The 21642-nt window shown below is 39.0% G+C and overlaps 1 pseudogene; it reads left to right on the top strand.

The window, feature by feature from the left end:
* The first annotated feature begins 2798 nt into the window (after positions 1-2798).
* On the top strand, positions 2799-19642 carry LOC114480186 (NLR family CARD domain-containing protein 3-like; annotated as a pseudogene).
* The last annotated feature ends 2000 nt before the right edge of the window (positions 19643-21642 follow it).

Here is a 21642-nt window from a genome sequence, read left to right as displayed (position 1 = left end):
AAATATAGAATGTGCACCAGTACAAAAAGAATCAGTATTTATGAAGCGTGTGGACAGAGGTCGTACACACAGCAGTGTTGTTTCATCTCTCAGTCCATGTGGACTAAAGTGTCAATCACTTTTCTTTGTTTTCACACTATATACAGTCACCAACTATTTCCTCAGTCACTAGTTATTATTAATAATAATTATAGATTATTATAATTAGTTCACACCTGATAAACACTAAACTTTTACATCACATTTTTCAAACACTAACACACTTTAGGACCAATGCTTGTTAACAATATAAAATAAACTGTTTTAATCTCTGATCAATGAATGGATCATATACTGTGTGGTAAACAGAGGAGATAAACACGTATATTTATATAAACATATTATTACTGATGGTTTAAACACATGGAGACTGGGATCATCTCAATAAAAAGTACAGGATACTTTACAGTTTTTTTTATTGCTAACAATCATTGGTGGAAAGTGAAGTCACATGATCTAAACTCTAACACATGTCCATCTGTCCAAAGCACAAATGTTGTTAATTACTGTAAATGACTGATTTAGTCTTTATTACATCATATACAATCATTTAGAACCATCAAAGATCTTATTTTATAATCAAACCTGACATAAATCATCCAAAGTTAAAGATCAGATGTATTTAATGTAATGCTCTTTGTTGTTAGTATTGTGCAGTTCAGTGTGTGTTTCCATGGTAACACTATGTGTAAGTGTTGTGGTTCAATGAGTTTCTGTTGAGACGTGTATGAAGTGTGTAGTTGATGATGAGATTAACTGTTGATCTGAGATCATGATGGGCACGTGTTAGAGTTTAGATCATGTGACCCTCACTTTGCACCAATGATTGTTAGCAATAAGACACGCCTCCAATTGACCATATATGGTAGCAGCATCCCTTTAAGAATGAATGAATGAACAGAGTTTGTCTTGTGGATTCTGACAAAACCAAAGCTATAAATTGCACAATTGTGTAATTATTCATCTGAAAGTGTGTAGGTTGAAGTAAAGCTTATATATACAGTACCTACCCTATCACAATAAAACTACAAAAGGTTCTCTACATAATATCACACACATAATATTTTGCCTATATTACTATTTACACAAAAAACATTCAACATAAATTCTGCGCAAGTTTTATATACAGTTTATACATTCACATCAAACATATATACTGTACATACAAACACATGAATGTATGACATGTACATCATATTAATATGAAACTATTTCATTATATCATCACAACACAAATTTCATCAAATAAATTTAGAGTGGCAATATATAAATTCATTAAAAAACCTTTTATATAATTACATATTATGTATTAATATGTTTTACCATTATCTACATATTATATATTACTGCTGTCCTAGGTAAAATTGTTGCTTCTTCTTTCTTATACTTACTAACAATATATGATTTAAAAAGCTTCTTCAACTGGTTTATGTTGATTTGTTTTATTTCATCCATTAGACAGTTCCATAATTGAACCCCTGATATTGTTATACTTATATTTTTCAATGTTGTTCTAGCATATTGTATGTTTAAATGTAGTTTTCGTCTTAAATTAAATTCCCCTTCTCTCTCTAAAAATGGGCTATGGAGGATTTGGACTGATGGGAATTCAGTCCCAGCAGTGGTGGAGGCGTTTAACTGGTGGTTGTTTCAGTCTGCTCAATTGGAATGAGTTTGTCTCCATTGTCGTATGAGAGGGCTTCAAAACGGTTATGGAGAGTAAGTGGAAGAGGGACGCCATTTTTTGTATTTTTCTTTCATCCGCACACAACAACTGATGGCTGGCCCGGTGTGGAACAGGACAGTCTTGAACCCGGATTTTCCCGGGGAACTTTATCATTGTGACTTAGAGTACTATGAAACATATACCCAACTTCTACTCTCACATACAACTTTATCGATAACATATTTTGATTGGAATGATCTGTGCTTATGAACATGTCATAAATGAGGCTTCAGGTTCTTCACAGTCACAGCTCTGTATGTGTTTGAACCAGAACCGAACCCAGACTAAGTGGACCTGGACCAGGACCTGAACCCAGCTGTGTGTCCTTTAGAAGTAATGAGTCCATGGGCAAACCTTTTGACTTCAAAGTAGGTCCATCTACTGACCCACGGTGAGTCAACATCAAGAAGGTTTGTTTTCTTCCTGATGGTCCAGGTTCTTCACACTCCACACTGATAAAAGACCAGTAAACATGACTCAGCACTTTTGATGGACTATATTTGTTATTTGAAGTGGTGTTAATGTAAATCTCAACAAACAGTGGAAGGTGAAAGAGGAAAGGCTTTGTAGGAATGGTCTCCAGTGTGTAGGTGAGTCTTAGACAACGTGTGATCTTCAGATTTGTGAAGGATTGAATCCAAATAAAGTCTCAGTCCAACAGACTTGTTCTCCTGTTCAGTGGAAACATGCTGAGATGTTCCACACATGAGCTGAGCTCCAAAGGCTGCTCCACACTCACTGCAATGTGGCTCTGCAGAACAGCACCCACTATTACTGATGTTCACATGATGTTAGCAGAGCTTCCTGTGCTTTCATCCAGCTGCTCCTCAGCATGTCTGAGTGTCTGTGTCTTCTCCACAGCAGCTTGGAGGGTGTGGATGGTTCCTCTGGAGCTGAGCTTGACTCCATCTTTACGGTGTGTATACGTCTACAAAGACACTAAAGCTGTGTCAGCCTGTGATCAAACCACTGTACACACACACACGCACGCACACACACAGATGATTGGAGCAGGCCTTCACTCATCACCTTTAATGTGTTTGTGTTCCAGCTGCTGGAGGACAACATCATCAGCTTTGTTAAAGCTGAACTCAAACACATGCAGAAGATTGTGGATGGAGATGATCCAGAGTGCTCAGAGAGTCAGATGGAGGGTGGAGATGAGGAGCAGAGGAGGAACAGGGAGGCCTTTCTGAACATCACACTGTATTTCCTGAAGAGGATGAAGCAGGAGGAGCTGGCTGAGCGTCTGCAGAGCAGTAAGAGCATGTGAACATCTTCACTGTGAGGAACATCACATGAAGGACTAAGCTGGCTTTTCTTTTCCAAAGCATGATTCAATCAGTCACATTTAATCTGAGGAACCATCCAGACTGAGAACATCACACACTTTGATCTCCAATGTTCAAACCTGCTCTGACTACTCCACTCTAACATTATGTTTGTCTTTATTCAGGAACAAAGGCTCATCAATACCAACGTGAGCTGAAATCCAAGCTGAAGAAGAAGTTCCAGTGTGTGTCTGAGGGCGTGGCTAAAGCAGGAAGTCCAACCCTCCTGAAGGATATCTTCACAGAGCTCTACATCACAGAGGGAGGGAGTGGAGAGGTCAACCAGGAACACGAGGTCATACAGATAGAAACAGCATCCAGGAGATCAGACGCAGCAGAAAGAGCCATCACACTAGAGGAGCTCTTTAAAGCCCCTCTTGGAAGACCTCGACCAATCAGGACAGTGATGACAAAGGGCGTGGCTGGCATTGGGAAAACACTCTTAACACACAAGTTCACTGTGGACTGGGCTGAAGACAAAGCCCAGCAGGAGGTTCACTTCACATTTCCACTGACCTTCAGGGAGCTGAATGTGCTAAGGGGGAGGAGCTTCAGCTTGGTGGGACTTGTTGATCACTTCTTCTCTGGAAGCAAAGAAACAGGAATCTGCAGCTTCCAGGACTTCCTGGTTTTGTTCATCTTGGATGGTCTGGATGAGTGTCGGCTCCCTCTGGACTTCCTCAGCACTCAGACCCTGACTGATGTCTCAGAGTCCACCTCAGTGGAGGTTCTGCTGATAAACCTCATCAGAGGAGAACTGCTTCCATCAGCCCGCCTCTGGATAACCACACGGCCTGCAGCAGCCAATCAGATCCCTCCTGAGTTTGTGGACATGGTGACAGAGGTCAGAGGGTTCACTGACCCTCAGAAGGACGAGTACTTCAGGAGGAGGTCCACAGATGAGGAGCAGGTCAGCAGGATCATGTCCCACATCAGGACGTGTCGTAGCCTCCACATCATGTGCCACATCCCGCTCTTCTGCTGGATCACTGCTACAGTTCTGGAGGACATGTTGAAGAGCAGAGAGGAGGGTGAGCTTCCCAGGACTCTGACTCAGATCTACAGCCACTATGTGGTCCTTCAGAACAAAGTCAAGATGGTGAAGTTTGATGGAGGAGCTGCCACAGATCCACACTGGAGTCCACAGAGCAAGGAGATGATGGAGTCTCTGGGAAAACTAGCTTTTGAGCAGCTGCAGAAAGGAAAGCTGATCTTCTATGAGAGTGATCTGACAGAGTGCGGCATGGACCTCAAAGCAGCATCAGTGTACTCAGGAGTGTTCACACAGGTCTTCAGAGAGGAAAGCGGCCTGTACCAGGACAAGGTGTTCACCTTCATCCACCTGAGCCTTCAGGAGTTTCTGGCTGCTCTTCATGTCCATCAGACCTTCATCAGCTCTGAAGTCAACCTGATGGAACATCAACCACAGAACCTTCTCCATAGTGGAGGTCAGCCTGACTTAAACCTTCTCCATCAGAGCGCTGTCGACGAGGCCTTACGGAGTCCAAACGGACACTTGGACTTGTTTCTCCGCTTCCTGCTGGGTCTTTCACTGCCGACCAATCAGAGGCTCCTACAAGGCCTGCTGACACAAACAGGAAGTGACTCACAGACCAATCAGAGAACAGTTAAATACATCAAGGAGAAGCTGAGTGAGAGTTTGTCCACAGAGAGAAGCATCAACCTGTTCCACTGTCTGAATGAAGTGAATGATCGCTCTCTGCTGGAGGAGATCCAATGGTACATGAGATCAGGATGTCTCTCCACAGAGATACTGTCTCCTGCTCAGTGGTCAGCTCTGGTCTTCATCTTACTGTCATCACAAGAACATCTGGATGTCTTTGAACTGAAGAAATTCTCTCCTTCTGAGGAAGCTTTTCTGAAGCTGCTCCCAGTGGTTAAAGCCTCCAAGAAAGCTGAGTATGTGACTTTAGAAGAACATGTCTTTAATTCTCTCACAGACAAACATCTGTAAGGTTTCTCTGATTCTTCATCAGGTTGAGTTTCTGTGGTCTGTCAGAGAGAAGCTGTGCAGCTCTGTCCTCAGTCCTCAGCTCTCAGTCCTCCAGTGTGAAACATCTGGACCTAAGTAACAATGATCTGCAGGATTCAGAAGTGAAGCTGCTGTGTGAAGGACTGAAGAGTCCTCACTGTAAACTGGACTCTCTCAGGTCAGTGGGATCACATGTTCCATCAACACTGTCCTGTTCCTCGTCTCCTCACTTGTTTCCTGAGTTGTTGATGCTTTTCTGAATCCAGTCTGTCAGGTTGTGTCATCACAGAGGTGGGCGGGGCTTCTCTGGCAGCAGCTTTGAGCTCCAACTCCTCCAGTGTGAGAGAGCTGGACCTGAGCTACAACCATCCAGGAGACTCAGCAGTGAAGCTGCTCTCTCAGAAACTGCACACTCTGAGGTGAGACACATCACAGCAGCTCATCACATGTTCACATCAATCCCCATCACATGTGTGACAGAGAGCTGTATCAGAGGAATGTGATGAAGGTGTGAGAGGTGGGACACTAAAGGAGGAGGACTGGGACAGGTTAGCGGGATGAAGGACAGAGATAAGAAGGTAGTGAAGAGTGAGGAGAGGTTGATGGAGAACTATGAGGAGCTGATGAAGGAATGACAGAGAAGATCAGAGGAAGTGGAACCAATCAGTGAGGATTGTGTTCATACAAAAATATAAATATATCTTGTGAAATTATATTTAAATCTTTTCTCTGACACAAGTTATCAAGTAGAAAAAATAAGGATGAACCGAAATGTAAATTACTGGCCGAAAATCAAAATAAATTATTGCATTTCCAGCTCTGAATGTTACTAACCACTAAAATTAAAACATTGCAATTGAATAAATTAATACCAATGTTTCAAATAATAAATCAATTAAAGGTAGGGTAGGGGATTTTTTCCAGATACACTTTTGAAGTTTTTGGTTGAAATTGTCTTAATGTTCTGACAGAAATTAAGATCTCATGTGCTCTGAAAAAGGAACAAAGAAAATCCATCATCTGTAGCAGCTGCAAATCTGGAAAAACTTTGACCAATGAAAAAAGACGGTTCGTTTTCTTATTAACTAATCATGTCTCTCTGTCTCACTGCTTGTTCTTCACCCCTCGCGTGCACAAGCCCACACTCAAAGTACGTCATTGGTGACGGACTTAAAACAGAGTTTTTAGTCACATTTTCTCACATACAGTATATAATGATAAAGTTTAGTGTTTACTTATTGCTGAATGAGACAACGTAGTTTCTACACAATACAAGTGATGAGCTTAGTTCCACTTCTGCAGCAGCGATGCTAATGCATGTGAGTGAGACGGAGCACAGAGGGGAGGGGGGTAAGCTACATTCAAAATCATGCCAGCTTTCAAAAATCACCTACCCTGCCTTTGAAATATGAAAATATTTATTTAGCACTGACATTCCAACAATGCATAATATAAAATAAAACAATAAAATGTTTAACTTGACCCACTCATACAATTATTAAAACAGAAATATGTATGCTTTTAAAATGTTTTAAATCTATTTCAAACTGTAGACTTATGTTACAAATATCAATTGTTAGAGTTTTTTCGAGCTAACTCTAGTGTTCAGTGCCTGAGATTTCATACAGAGAGACATAGTCAGAGGTTTTGCTGAATCAATCAATCAATTTATTAGAGATGAACAGAAAATTAATCAATGAGTCAGAACAAGTCAATAGAAGAACAGACACTCATCTAAAACACAGCTGTGGTCCTTGGGGTCTGCTCACTCCCTGGGCCCTGAACATAGATTTCTCAGCATTTTTATACATTTAGAGAAATAAAATAATCAGCTCCTTGTAATTAGTTAAAGATGTCATTTGCTGGTGTTTTAAAGCAATCCAAATTATGTTTAAGATTTATTGATTTATTCTTTATTATTGATCATTTACGGGTCTATTGTGTCTGTTTATTTGATTTATTTAGGTATATAGAACATGAGTTGTTTAACGTGTATTAAGTTTAATTTTAAATTATAATTATTTTTATTTGTTAATGATTTAGACTTTGTGCATTTTGGGTCAAACTGACGTTTTAGTGTTAATCTGATTGTCTTGTTTATATCTGATTTGTCTCTTCGTTTACGTACATGGTTGTTTTTTATAGATTTAGATTAAGTTGAAATTTTTTATTTATTTTTTTATTTTTCATTTATTCAGTTTATTTCCGACATGGTTGCATTCACAGTTTTGTTATTCCTAGGAGACGAGAGAAGCAGTTTGCTTATCCAAGTCCCATCCCCTGTTTTGAACACCGAAAATTTACATCAAAGCTTGTCTCTCTGGTCAAACAGTCTTAGGTTGTACTGAACACAATTTCTTTTTTTTTTTTTTGTCCTTTTTTTATGTAGGATTTATTCTCATCTGTAGTCAGTTTTGTCTTTTTTTCATTCCTCCTTCTCTCCATCGTTCTTCGTGTCATCCTTGTTCCCTGCAGATTTCATCCCCAGACATTGTTTGCGTTCCTCCAGTTCAAAAGAAAAGTTCATCTTCTTTCGAAGTTTCTTGTTATCTTCAGATAGATTTCTTAGCATACGAAGGATTAGAAAGGCACATACCCCCATCATTAGCAGGCCAATGATCATGACCCCAAACAGGTAGAGGTCCTCCACATCTTCCACTGAGAGGATTGAGAGGCACAGCATTTGGGTTTTTCCCTTTCCATCCATGATGTAACCACTTGGGAATGCCTCTTTTGGACACGCAGGTTCGTGTTGTTGTGATCTTCTGTCCGTGAAGATTGAGTCGATTGTGTTCATTGACCAGTTGATAAGTTCCATCTCGTTGATGTGTTGATCTCATATTTGTGTAAGAATGTGTTCCGAGTTTTTTCTTTAAATCTAGTCAAGTTTGCAGCTTGTTTTGTCTCTGCATCAAGGTTATTCCAGCTGGTGATAGCTCTATTGACAGTGCTGTATTTTCCAATGTTAGATTTAACCCTTTCTTGTATAAACACTACTATGTCTTAGTTCATAAGCAGTTTGTTTGTATGTGAAACGTTTTTGTATTTGATGTGGGAGTGTTTTAAGTGAGGCCCTAAATTCAAGAATTTGTGTGTTGTAGTGTATTATTTCTTGCAGTTTTAGGTATTTGGCCTTTTCAAATAGTTCGTTTGTGTGTGCGTTGTGTGGTGCTTTATATAAAATTCTACTTGCTTTTTTTTTAAAGTTTAAATCAAGGTTCAAGATACGTTTTGTAGATGTTTCCCCAGATTTCTGAGCAGTAATTTAAATGTGACCCAATAAGGGAACAATAGATTGTCTTCAGTGATTTGGTATGTAGTATTTGTTGTATTTTCCATAGGATGTAGCTGCTATCGGCAACTTTGTTTTTAACTACTTGTTTGTGCTTTTTCCAGGTCAGTTTCTCATCTATCCACACTCCTAGTGCTCTATATTCTTTTACTTGTTCAATTATGTCCATGTCTAGTTTCAGTCTAATGTTTTCTGTTATTTTTTTATTTTCCAAAACTGATGAATTTTGTTTTGCTGACGTTTAGGGCTAGTTTATTTACATTAAGCCATGTTTGGATTTTTGATAGTTCCTCATTCGTCGTTTCTAATGTCTTTACCTGAACATAGGATGGTTGTGTCGTCTGCAAACAGTGTTAGTTTGAGGCAATTTGAGACTTTGAAAATGTTGTTTATAAATAGAATGTACAGTTTTGGCCCTAAAATCGAACCCTGTGGCACACCACATTGTATGGTTTCGCATATTGATATGTTTTGTTCAAAGTCAACATAATGTCTCCTATTTCTCATATAACTTTTAATCCAGTTTAGGGCATTGTGCCTAATGCTGCAGTTTTGAAGTTTTTCTTCCAGAATTTTTTTTTTCTTTTTTTTTTTTATTCGGTTTATTTCTGACATGGTTACATTCACTTTCTTTTACTTTTTTTTTTTTTTTTTTTTTTTTGTACATGCCGAAAAAGGAGACGAGAGAAGCAGTTTGCTTATCTCGGTCCCGTCCCCTATTTTGTACACCGAAAATTTACATCAAAGCTTGTCTCTCTGGTCAAACGTTCTTAGGTTGTTCTGGACAGTCCTTTTTTGTGTAGGATTCATTTTCATCTGTAGTCAGTGTTGTTTTTTTTTTTTTTTTTTAAATTCCTCCTCCTCTCTATCATTGTTCGTGTCAGCCTTGTTCCCTGCCAGATGTTGTTTGCATTCCTCCAGTTCAAGAAAAGTTCATCTTCTTTCGAAGTTGTTCGAAAGGTTTTTCCCTTTCCATCCATGACGTCACCACTTGGGAATGTCTCTTTTGGACACACAAGTTTGCAGCTTGTTTTGTCTCTACATCAAGGTTATTCCAGCTGTTGTTAGTTCTATTGGCAGTGTTGTATTTTCCTCTGTTAGATTCAACCCTTTCTTGTATAAACACATTACTATGTCTTAGTTCATAAGCAAGGTAGTAATGTAATCCTTGATCACCCCACCACCTAGCTATTGAAATGAATAAGTGACAGACCTTTTTTACTCTTGGTTTCCACATTGAATTCAGTGTCAGTGAAATAATCACAGTCTGAGTTTTGTTTCCAGTGTTTATATAGATTTGGGTCCATGTCCGTGATTACCATCAGTAATGTTGTTGTTTAGGTGGATCCTTCGTATTTTCCCAAGTCTTCCATCGTTTTGATGAATATTGGTTTTCCGTTCTCTTCTCCCAGTGGTGTGATATAAATCCTGCAGTTTTTCGTCCACGTCTTTAGAATTATTCCTCCTTTTTTTTATTTGGCGTGCCTTCCATGCAATGCTTTCGTTTCGTTTTGCCAAGTTTTCATTAATAAATACCTTCGTTTCCTTCAGTTTTTTGCCTTGCTTCAGTAGTTCTCCTTTAAATTTCACATTCGTGAAGGTGATTTTTACAGCTCTGTTATCATTTCTCTTTGGCAGGAGATGGCAGGAGTTGATGTTGTCAGGGTTCAGGACAATGTCCTTCGACTCCAAGTAGTCAATGACCTGTTGTTCAATCAAGTTTGTTTCTTCGTCACTCGCGTAACTCCTGGGTATTATCTTTAGGCCTGGGATGGTGACTTCTTTCTCTCTTTCCTTTTGTTCCAGCTCTTCAAACCTCGCGTTCAACAGTTTTATCTCTTCAGCATTCCTCTCATTCTGCTGTTTCAGTACCTTTGCTTCACTTTGAAGGTTTTCCAGTGATTTTTCCATCTTTTCCAACGACTTCATCTCGGCAGATAGACCGTCTTTGAGGTTTCGTAGACCCTCGCGTATCATCTCCTTGACCTCTTCCAAACCCGGATCAGGTTCTGGAGGGCCTCCATGCGGTTTCTTAACCATTTTTCTTTTCGTCTTGGGCCCAATTTTTCAGGCTGTTCAGCTGTAAGCCAGCTGTAGCCAAGGTCGTGTTATCGGAGCGAGTGAAAACATGTCTGCTCTCTCCAAAAGACCAGAGCCTCCAAGAATGCCATGGTTTATTGTGTCAAATGCTTTTTTAATGTCCAAAAAAATGCAGAATACAAATAAATTATTTTCTAATGCATTTCTTATATTTTCCGTGGTGTCAGTTATAGCCATTGCTGTTGAACGTCCTTTTCTGAACCCATATTGGCCTTCATGTAATATATTATCCTCTTCTATGAACATTTTTTCTAGAATTTTCGATAATTGCGGTAATATTGGAATAGGTCGATAATTGGTGAAATCTCGTTTGTCTCCACTCTTGTGGATTGGTCTGATTTTTGCGATTTTCACTCGGTCTGGGAAAATACCATTTTTGAATGAGAGATTGCTGATATATGTTAACGGTGGGGTTATTTCAGCTGTTATAGTTTTTAGTAGACTCATAGTTAGATTATTAAAGTCTCTGGATTTTTTTCAATTACAGTTTGTAATATTTGCTTTCACCTCTGCTTCAGTTACTTCTTCAAGTGTTAAATACTTATCATTCTCTATATTCCCATTGTCAAAATAGTTCCATTTAAGTGTTGGATGTTGATAGATTCCTCTCCCGGTCTCCATTCCAATATTTATGAAGAAATTATTAAGTTCAGCTGTTCTGAAACTGTTTGTCCTTTTCCTGAAAATGACAGATAACAAGTTGACGTGAATATATTTTATGAACAGATTTATTGAGTATAAATATATATAATTACAGTATTACACACACAAAGAAACCATGAATAATAATCTATTCTAACATTCCCTCTCTTAGTGTGACAATGTTAAATTATGAATAAAACAAAATATTTAATTCAGACTACATTTTAAAATGTTTTATTAATGTTATTTGGAAATTATAATATCAGGTTACTTAAAGTAAGCTTGTTAATTTTTTTCAACGTTATTTTTCCTTTAATTTAATTTCAAGTTAAATTCCTATTTTGTTTACCATTGTTAGAGTGGGACAAAAACTTTTATTTAACTTTATTACATTTATTTGGATTTACTGTTAGACTATGTTTTAATATAAGAAAAAAGTTATAAGTAGAACAGAACAGAATACAAACATGATTTGTGTTTAAATTCAATATACGTAGTAAACTTGAAATTAGCCACTTATAATTAATAACTGGAATACATGCTCATCAAAATCAATCTTATAAAACATCACATGATTACAAAAGGTGTTGTAAGAATTATTCAATACAGATTTTACAATTTCTTTATTACATACAACCACATAGTGTGGTGAGTCTATGATTGCTATGTAGTGTGTGTGTATCTATTTTAATATCACTTCTCTTTCCATGTGAATGTGAAAACCCACAGCAGGAACCTTAACTGATTGATTGATTGATTCTTGTTTCTTAGTGAGGAAAAATGCATTCACGGTCCTGCCTGCCCACAGCGACCAGTCAGGAAATGACTTTCAGAAATTACTATCAATCTTTATAAAGTTCATATGGAAACTTTTGAAGCACAAACGACAAAAAATGTGATCACCCTCTAATATAATAAATAATCAGAAATAATCTATCAATATAATATAGAAACTTTTGTTGAATAAAAATTAATTGAAGCACAGTGATATCGCTTACTCATTTAAATTACAATTATATGAATCATATTAGTTAATTATTGTTATTCTATCGGCTGTTCTATTTCCTAACTGAGCAGGTGGTATGTTTCAGATTATTTTAATTTATATTTAAAGTAATTTATCATTGCCCTTTCTTGTAACTTATTATATTTATTAAAAATAAATAAATCATGATTGAAATTAAACATATATATCTTAGACTAAATCAAATACTCTGTTCTCAGCTGGTGATGTCTGTATCCTGTGAACAAAAAACTACAACATTTATATACATTTCAATGGTTGATTATGATTTTTTAAATATTTCAAGTTATAAATTCTATCTAATTCTATCCATGTCTACATATTTATTTATCTATCTGAGGATATAAATACACATAAAAGTTTTAATTGTGAGATTTTTAGAACATAAAGAGAGGAAAATGACAATATTCTACACAGTTGTAACAGAATATTCAAACTGACAGAAATTATTAAAGAAGTAAGTGAATAAAAAAGTAAGAAAATAACCCAAAGAACTGAAAAGTAAATCAAATCATTAGTATAAAACAGTAATTAGAACCAAACAGAAATGTAACCAGGTGCTGTTAACTTATGCCTCTACAAATATTTCTATAGATTACAAGGGAACAGATTTGTGATTCTATTTATGTCTTTATTATCTCTCTAAAGAGTCCTAGTTAAATCTATAGACCACGTACCATGTACAGTTCAGCCCCACCTTGATTAGACGTTTTAGGTGGTGAGGTTGTTTTTATAAACTCAGGTGATCAGTCACTGTTCTGCATTCTGGGCCAGGGTCTATACAGTATATAGGATTCCTCAATATATGAAATAATGTTATCCATTTTTGTTAGTAAGATCATTTGTTCATTAACCTTTTAACTAAAAAATATGACTTTTATTCAAGCTACAACTGTAAAGTGTTGTGGAGTGCTACAAAAAAAATGAAGTCAATCAACTCTAATCATCAAGAGAAAGAAAACGGTATGAAATCTGTAAGTATGATATCCAAAAGTTATTCTATCTGTCATTTCAAAAATATCAACGTATGACCAACAAGGAAAAGTTTTCAGTAATTCCTTAAAAAGAAAGATCCTAACCCATCTTAAATTAAAAATATTCAAAGAATTAAACACAAACTGGTATGTGTGTAAGCCTGTACTTATGTATGTGTGTGGGTATGTATAAATCAGTGGTGGGCCATCAGGGCCAGCAAGATCTTCTCTGCTGGCCTAAACATCATCAGAAAATAAATTTTATTTGAATATATTTTTTTCATAAAAATGTATTAAATTATTCCTCATAGTTGAACGTGACACGTTCACGTCCTCTGATTGGATACGCACTAGTGAGAGGCAGCGCTATGCAAAGTACAGTGCCGTTAACCAAATGGAAGCTGGTGTCCCATTAGCAACTCGAACGAGCTAAAACGTTAATTCGCGTTAATTTCGCTGTTTTTTTCAACCCACAATGGCTGAATTAGGAGAAGAAATTGATCTGGTCTCTGATATACTGTACATGCAATGCCATTTTCAAGACTGTCCTTTCAAGAACAACTTGATATTGTGAGGATAGGTCGTCCAACTAGCTAGCTAACCTGTCCCAGCCGGGAAAAGGGTTTGTGCGCCACTTTCAAAGCAGAAACTACGAGCGGTTTCCCTGGCTCACAGGTTCAGAGAGGAACTGCAAATTGTACTGCTGGGTATGCCTGCTGTTTGCAACAGATCAATTTGGTGTTTGGAGCCACACTAGGTTTGCAAACTTGAGTTGTTTAAGCAAGGCAGCAACGAGACACCAAATCACGGCTGGGCACTTACAAGCCACGGTGCATTTAAAAACATTTGGGGACACCCAAGTGGATCTACAGCTCAATGAACAAGTGCGCAGGGAAACGGAGCTCCACAACGAAAAGGTGAAGAAAAATAGGGAAATATTGAAAAGACTGATAGATTGTGTCATGTTTTTGGGTAAACAGGAACTTTCATTTAGGGGACACGATGAAAGCGCCAAGTCCACAAACAGAGGCAACTACGTGGAGCTTCTTTCTTTTCTCGCTGAAAACAACACAGACTTGCACTACCACCTGTCCACTAACAAAGTGTTTACTGGGACGTAAGGCAAAATACAAAACAACCTGATTCATGCTATCGCTGAAGTGATGGGAGAAGAGATCAAAATGGAGATTAAAAAAGCACCCTTTGTCGCTGTTATGGTGGACAAGATGACAGGTGTGGGTAATGTAGCACAGCTCGCACTCGTCCTGCGTTACTTGATGGACACAGGTGTCAAGGAGCTTTTTGTCAAATTTGAAGATGTTAGTACTGGCAAGCGAGCTGATGACATTGCTGCTTAAATTTTACATTTCTTTGAGGAATATGAATGTTGTTCGGACAAAGTTGTGGCACAGTGTTTTGATGGCGCAGCAGTCATGGCATCTGGACTAAATGGGGTGCAGGCTAAAGTTAAGGAAAGGGCACCAATGGCTCTTTTTATTCACTGCTATGCACATCGACTAAATTCAGTACTGACTCAAGGGGCCTCAAAGCTTAAAGAATGAAAGGTCTTTTTTGCCAACCTCAATGGCCTTGCTGCATTTTTCTCCAGATCCCCCAAGCGCACCCAACTACTGGATGACATTTGCAAGCGGCGTCTTCCTCACGTTGCACCAACGCGGTGGCAATATGCTTAAAGATTGGTCAATGCAGTCTATGAGAAGAGAGCTGCACTAAATAAGTTGTTTGATCACATACTGGAACACCATGATGAGTATGATGAGGACACTGTGCTTTGTGCTGATGGATTTAATGCACGCCTGGATGATTTTAAATTTAGTTTTTTGCTTGACACATTTAATGGGATTGTTGAGCATGCTGATGTGCTTTTTGTAATAAAGCCTTGGATGTACAGTTTTGTCTGGCAAGGGTGAACGAGTTTTGTGACACAATTGAGCGAGCCGATTTAACCAGATCTACGAGGATACTGCGCGCATCTCAAGTGGTCCGAGCGCTCGCAGAGGACGGGGCACAGCACAAGGAGCCCTTTGCACACACTACCAACAACTCCACAGCAACATTCTGGACAACATTCTTTGTCAGATACGGAACAGATTTCAAGACCACAAAAAATTACAGTTTCTCTCTCTTCTTGACCCCCAGCAATTTCAGACATACAGGAGAAAATTACTGCAAACAGCCTTCTCCAGCTTAACACAGAGTCACGGAACACTGTTCGATCTGTCCTGGCTGAAAACAGAACTCACTGTAATGTATGCCATGACTGATTTTGAAGGGAAAAGTCCAGTCGATCTCTTTGATTTCCTTAAGAAGAAAAATCTGAGTGAGAGCATGGGGCAGCTTTACACACTGGCTCGTTTGGCAGTGACTATCCCTGTCCACTGCTTCTGTAGAGCGGTCATTCTCTGCGCTAAAGCGAATCAAAACATTCGCCAGAAACACGACTGGACAGACTCGGCTTTCAGCACCAGCCTCCATGTCGATAGAAATAGACTTATTGGTGGAACTGAAACGGACAGATAAACTGTACAACAGAGTCATTGAAGTCTTCTTGAGGAAAGAAAGGAGGATGTATTTTGTGTTCAAATAAGCGGGGCTAGCTGTTTTTCAATACATTTAAAATGAAAATCCAATACTGTTTTATTCAACATTAGGGTTGGGACCTCATGTGGGGGGTCGCCTGAAATGTCCACAAATAAAATGCAAAGACATTGCTGATTAAAATTACACTTGCTATATGTTGTAACAAACATTTAAGCTTTCCATCAGGGCCTTAAAGATTAGAGTACAGGGACTAAAGAGTGACAGAATAAAAAAGTAAGAGCAATAACATTATATACACATAAAAAACAACAGTGACAATATATCTGAGCTGGTGCATATTGTTTAGTTGTGTATGTGACAGTATAACAACATCTAAAACTAATTTCTGAGAAAGAAAATCTGGTTACCATAGATTTGTGATTGTACTGTAAGCTACAACTACATTTTTAACTGACCGGTACGTACATTTATTACTATAATATACATCTGTGAATATATGGAACACTTTGAATGTCGGGTTGAAAGAAATTCTAAACATAATCCAGCTGATGCAGACCTAGACACAATTTACCATATGTGGGTCAATGTGATCACAGCAAAATTAATAAAACCATATCATTCACAAGGAAGGAGTGGTAGTAATGACATGTGTGCATTTAAAGTTAATATTTACTAAACTACTGTCTCTATATCTTGCATTATATTGTGGGAATTGGTTAATATTCAGCAACGGTTTGAAAACTACATATATGGCTTGTAAGTAACATTCATTTGTATGTTTGTTCATAAATGTATCTGCATTTTCTACATGTGAAGAAGACTAGTAAAACTAAATATAAAAAATGTCCTTAGAAATTAGAGAGGATACTCGCATCACTTCAAACAAACTTTTATTTACAATATGTACATGTTCTCAGGGGTAAGAAGCACATTACTTCTTGCCCTGCTCCTCCATCAGGGTCACCATGCGGCCCATGAGAGCGATCATGTTTGCTCCCTGGGCGTCCATGTTCGTTAGGCTCTCCAGAATCGCCTTTGAGAGTTGACGGTCCTCCCTGCCTTCCAACAGAAACACCTCGTCAGACTTCTCCATGTATTGGAGGACTTCCCCAATCGAGTCCCTGTTCCTCTTAACTAAACAAAAAGCATATGTGAAACCATCATCATCAAAACTTTATTTCAGACACATAGTGATAGGTCCATGCAGACAGAACACAACAGACATAAACAAGTAAGACATTACTGTTTGTCATTACCAGTATATTTCAGGATTAGTTACAATACAGCATTGTTAGTTTGTTTACATCAGTATCTTACCCATGGCAGCCGCTGACAAAGCTATAGACGAGCTAGTAGAGGGGCTGGGGAGGGGCGTGCTGCATGACCGCTGCGGCGAACTGCACGACGGTCTGGGAGATACTACCCAAGGCGTGGAACACTCCATGTGCACAGAGGACACATCTGAAAAAAACATAGAACGTTGTTTACCATATGGTTTAGGCATTACTGTTCAGCTGGCAAGCACACAATGGTTAGCACCATTATAGCTGACGTCACGTTCACAACTTGAGGGAATGTAATAATAAACGTTCTCACAACTAGCTAACAGCATTAAAACTTACCAGGTTCTGTTGCCGTTTCCTCGAGCACAGCCGAGCACAGTGCCCTGGACGACGTGTTGGCCGGGCGGTCCCCAAGCACAGCATTCAACATTTCGAAATGTGGGCTGACCACCCTTCCACTGCCGCTGCGCCCAAGCTCTCGCTTCTGGTCATGGAAGTCCTTTTTGAGTTTCTTCAACTTATTTAAAAGTTGGTCGACTGTCCGGGTGTACCCAGCGGCCGCCATCTCCCGCTGCAGACCCTCAAAGATCGGCTTGTTCCGCTTGGCAGAGTTCAGCTTCTCCTGTACCTCCACGTTACTCCACAGCACCACAAAGCACTGTGTTTCTGCCTCGGGCCATTGCTGCTCAAGATGTTAATTATCCATTTCGGCTTTTCTTGGTATCACGCGGTATGAACTCCAGTCGAGTCGAAAGAAAATGGCTGACCTTCGTTTCTTGCAAGACATTTATAGCCCCGCCTTCGGAGGGTCCCTTCCTCCCGCCCACTTCAGAGCTGGCCTGTAGACCAGAAGCTATGTGGGGCCAGCGTAGCCCCGGTTTTTGGCTCCGAGAGCTGGAGCTATGTTGGTGGAAACAGAATGGCCCGGAGCCAAAACACGCGCTAGCACCAAGTTAGCTCCGGCTCCTGCCCGGTGGAAAAACCCTAACAGAACACACAATCATAATAACACACTCCATCTCCATCCCCACCACCTTGTAAAAATACTGTAGTGTGATGTTAAACTGCATGAATAGATATGAAAGTGTACGGTGGCACCATGCTTTTACTTTGAGCTCCAGGCAGGGTTGCCATGGTTACAGGTGTCCAAATGTGGAGGTGCGCTCTGGGGGCGTGGAGATAAAGTGTCTCATGAGGGGACGAATGTCCAGGGAGTTCAGAATCTGTGTGTGGGCGTGCATCAGAGAAAGGTGTGTGAGTCTTTTCTGGGTCATGGTGCTGCGTACCCATGTCTTCAAAAGTCAACATGAATCTGTGTTGATTAGGCCTAAAAATAATTATATTCAAATACAAAATACACGTAATAGCCTACGTGTGTCAAAATCATTTCCCTAAATATTCATAAGGAATTAATAAATTGTGCTAAATATTGTTCATAGGCTACATTTAAACACCTACATTCTCACCAATAGGGGGCACTGCAGCACCCCTACTTCCTGTGGCCCTGCTGAATATTCAGTTACTGTTGATCAACCTGATTTATGATGGTATTAATGTTTGTAAACACAGACAGATTAGATGTGATCAATACGTTAGATCACATGATCACATGAGTTCTGATTGGATTTCAGCCTAGGTGACCAACTAGTGTATATATACATATATATAGTAGTGTATAGTTAAGATCAGAGGAGGTGGAACCAATCAGTGAGGATGAAGAGAGGAACACTTTGAAGGAGATGAAGAAGGTGAAGCTGTTGAAGACAAACCAGTAGAAACATGGAGAGCTTGATGGAGATGGCATCAGGTTTCTGAGCAGCACTTTGGACTCTTTAGGTGTGTAAATCACTGCCTGTGTTTGCTCCTGCAGGGCGGACCATGGAGGAGAGCAGAGGATCAAAGCTGGTGTGAGGAAGTGTAAGTGTGTGTGTGTGTTCATTCAAAGTGTCCTCATGAAGCTCTGAGTGAATGAACATGTCAGTGATACAGAGAGAATGAAGCATCACATGATCATCTGTTGTTTCTTTGTGTCTCATCAGATTTCTGTCACATTCACCTCGACACAAACTCCATCAACAGAAACCTCAGACTGTCTGACAACAACAGGACGGTGACACGTGTGTGGGAGGAGGAGCTTTATCCTGATCATCAGGACAGATTTGATCACTGTCAGGTTCTGTGTAGTACTGGTCTGACTGGTCGCTGTTACTGGGAGGTGGAGTGGAATGGAGATGTTACTATAGCAGTGAGTTACAGAGGAATCAGTAGGAAAGAAAACAGTAATGATTGTTTGTTTGGACATAATAATCAGTCCTGGAGTCTGAGATGCTACAAAGGTTTTTACTCCATCAGACACAATAACATAGAAACACCCACCTTCTGTCCCTGTGGTTCCTCTGGTAGAGTAGGAGTGTATGTGGACTGTCCTGGTGGACGTCTGTCCTTCTATGAAGTCTCCTCTGACTCTCTGACAATCATTCACACCGTCTGTACCTCCTTCACTGACACTCTGTATCCTGGGTTTGGGTTCTGGGATGGTACCTCAGTGTCTCTGAGTCCTCTGTGAGACAGACAGACAGACAGACAATATTGTTCTATGAGAAATGGAACGGGTGATTCCTATAATAAAGTGGTTTTATTTCTGAGATGATGAATTATTGATTAGAACATTGAACAGAGGAGGATTCTCAGGTGAAAAACATTGAATTGTAACAGAAAAACAAATAAATGTCAGAACTTAAACATTTGAGTTCAACATTATTTTCTCACAAACCTTATATTTACTTTATTTAAGTTTCAAGACTAAACAACATTTAAATAGAAGGAGAAGCAAATGGACCATCTTCACTTTATTGGAATTAATTCAATGTTAATATTCCTTAGACATAAAATGAAGTAGCCTCCTAACATTCAGTTATAATTAACTATTTCATTGTATTTTTCAACAAACCTTAAAGAAGATAATTCTAATAAACTTAACATTTTTTAATATTCCCCCAAAGTCAACGTGTTCAAAGTAATTTAAAATAGTCCATTCTATCTTTTTTCCTATCCACTGTTCCTTCACCCCCGGAAGTGTTTAAGTGGTGGCCATGATAAAGAGCGTCCAAGTTCTCTTTAAGCTCAGGAAAACAGGCTCAATGCTTCCTTTATAACCTCCTTTAGCCTAGGAAACACTGATACATCCTTTACCAAAGGAGACGAGAAAATGCTGACCCACAATTCCTTGCACCGACAACATTTAAAGGGACACGCACACCTGAGTGCTGACAAGTAACAGAGATCATGTAAGTTACCAATGCAATAATATGAACAACTCTAAATAAATCATCTAAAACCCATATATTATTATATATAGACATATTATCAGATTATAACTGACATAAAACAGACACTCTGTGGTTCTTGAAAAAGGATCAGAGACATTTTTATCCACATGATGTTTTATTCAACATAATTCATATTGGTGAGTAGAAGGTGAGTGTGATCAACCATTCTCAATGTAATGTTCTTTTAGTTTACCTTTAGTTCCTCGTAGCCATTGTAACCTCTTTTCCTTTGATTTACATTCAAACCTGTGATTTATGCCATTATATCAGTGGAAAGTGTTAGAAACGTGTTTTTACTCCATTTCAGGAAATGTGTAGTTTTTTCATAACGACAGACGTCACTAACCTTCACCACCATCAGATTATTACGTCACCTAGTGGAAGTGTGTCTGATTGTCTAAACAAACGTGATGGCCTTTTCCTAACTCAGCTCCTAACACCTTTCCATAACCCTGTGACGTCATCCACGGGGTTAAGGAAAAGTGGATAGGAAAGGAGATAGGAGGGACTATTAGGATACGGCTCTGATCGTCTCCAGGCAGCCATTAGCAGGAAGCTGCTGCACTGAGGAAACCATTTCCCTTGAAAATTATCATTTATAACTTATATATGACATGCTATTGCAAATTTAAAGACACATGGTGCTCAAAATAATTGATTGTGTATTTAAAAAAATATTTATTTAAAAAAAAGAAAAATCCAAGTGGTTTGTGCCACTTCTGTTCAGTCTCTGTACAGCTGAACACTGGGAGAACAGATGTAATCCTCAGCTGGGAGTAGTGGGCCGTCTGGTACGGTAGAGCTGCCACGTGGCTGCACAAGGCTGTACCTGCCACACAGGTGTAATTGTAATTGTAATTTAGTGAAATTGTTAATAAAAAAAAATTATTTGTAGTTAACAATGTAAAATATATATGTGTAATCTCACTTTACTTATTTCAAAGAAAAATACAAAATAAACGTTTATTTGAAATTATTAGGAACCAGAGCACAATCTAGTTTCTGTGAGAGCCATTAATTTTACATTATTTCTAAATATGAAACCTCGGTTCCTTAGGAAAGTGGTTCCCAAACTTTTTGTGCCCATGGTACACCAAAGGCCAAGTAAAAAACTTAAGGTACATCTATTGCAGGGAAACGGAGCTCCACAACGAAAAGGTGAAGAAAAATAGGGAAATATTGAAAAGACTTGAGAGATTGTGTCATGTTTTTGGGTAAACAGGAACTTTCATTTAGGGGACACAATGAAAGTGCCAAGTCCACAAACAGAGGCAACTACGTGGAGCTTCTTTCTTTTCTCGCTGAAAACAACACAGACTTGCACTACCACCTGTCCACTAACAGAGT

The sequence above is a fragment of the Gouania willdenowi genome, chromosome 18, assembly GCF_900634775.1.
Source record: "Gouania willdenowi chromosome 18, fGouWil2.1, whole genome shotgun sequence".
Lineage (NCBI taxonomy): Eukaryota > Metazoa > Chordata > Actinopteri > Blenniiformes > Gobiesocidae > Gouania > Gouania willdenowi.
Note: the sequence above shows the minus strand (reverse complement) of the source record. Positions and strands in the feature narration are given on the sequence as shown.